This window comes from Myotis davidii, unplaced genomic scaffold (assembly GCF_000327345.1).
Source record: "Myotis davidii unplaced genomic scaffold, ASM32734v1 scaffold248, whole genome shotgun sequence".
NCBI classification, from domain to species: Eukaryota; Metazoa; Chordata; class Mammalia; order Chiroptera; family Vespertilionidae; genus Myotis; species Myotis davidii.
Window position 1 is genome coordinate 722931 of NW_006299220.1, and position 1653 is coordinate 724583.

The following is a 1653-nucleotide window of genomic DNA, read 5'->3' on the forward strand; positions in this document are numbered from 1 at the left end:
AAGGGTCATTTGACCCCCAAAGGGGTCTCAACTCACAGGTTGAGAACCGCTGCTCTATATGATGATAGAGCCAAGACCTATTTATAATAATCATAACACCTTGAGTCCCATGTCCAGCAATATGCTATGTACTTTTTATACCTTACTAGAGGCCTGGTGCACGAAAATCATGCATGGGGGGGAGTTTCTCAGCCCAGCCTGCATCCTCTCAAATCTGGGACCCCTTGGGGGATGTCCGACTGCCAGTTTAGGCCCAATCCCACAGTCCGACACCCTCTCGCAATCCAGGACCACTGGCTCCTAAGTGCTCAGCTGCCTGCCTGCCTGATTGCCTGTAACCACTCTGCCTGCTGACCTGATCACCCCTAACCATCCTCCCCTGCCGGCCTTATCACCCCTAACGGCTCTCCCCTAACTGCTCTCTCCTGCTGGCCTGATTGCCCCTAACCGCCTCTGCCTAGGCCCCTGCACAGTGGCTTTGTCCAGAAGGAAGACTGGATGACCAAAAGATGCCTGGTCTATCCAGTCTAATTAGCATATTACCCTTTTAGTATAGATCAGCCGTGGGCAAACTACGGCCAGGGGGCCAGATCCGGCCCGTTTGAAATGAATAAAACTATTGAAAAAAAAGACGTACCCTTTTATGTAATGATGTTTACTTTGAATTTATATTAGTTCACACAAACACTCCATCCATGCTTTTGTTCCGGCCCTCCGGTCCAGTTTAAGAACCCATTGTGGCCCTCGAGTCAAAAAGTTTGCCCACCCCTGGTATAGATCATAGTTTAGACTTGCAACAGTCCTGAGATAGATACCATTAGTGGTGGGCACTGAAATGTACTTCTTAGATCCCCTTCAGGAATGAAGGGCTTGTTACCCCCCAGCAGCCAAGAGTGTTGCCCACAGCCATCAGCTGTCAGCCCCCTTCTGGTATTGCATAGTCACCCTCTCCCAACGGGGCCACATCCAATGACGAATCAACTCAGGGCTACAAATAATATCTATCTCAGGATTGTTGGAAGACCCAGCCTCCTTATCCCAACTTGAGACAATTCTTATGGATCATCCCATCTCCAGAACAACCTGTAACAGTTGAAGTATACCTTTAAGACTGCACCCCAGCTCAACTTCTCCCTCTGCCCGATTCTTCCCTTCCTCACCAGTGATGACCCCAAGAGCCTTTCCTAATAAATCTGCACACTAATCAAGTCTGCTTTCTGGGGAACCTAATCTGTGACATTATTCACATTTTTCTGATGAGAAAATAGCCTTAGAGAGGTTAAGATATTTGCCTAAGTCTGAACTGCAGAAAGTTCTATATAGAGAAGTATAAATAAGTATGATGGGAACAGGAAGGCTTGGGAAAGGCTTTTTATAAGGGTTGACATTTGAGTTGCAGCATAACTTTGAAAAGCAGAGAAAAAAGACCATTCTCAGCTGAGGGAATGAGAGTGTGTGGGAAGATGAGAAAGGACTACGAATACCCCAAGTGACTGAGCCTAGGGTCTTTGCAGCAAGCTCTAAAGGGGTGAGGGGAAAAGACCAGTACATTGATGGTAAAGAAGGTAGTCAAGGAGATAAAACTATAGGCTTGGGTGTAGGTCCCTAATGAATAGAAGGGGATAAGAGACCCCGAGATCTTCAGTTATCTAA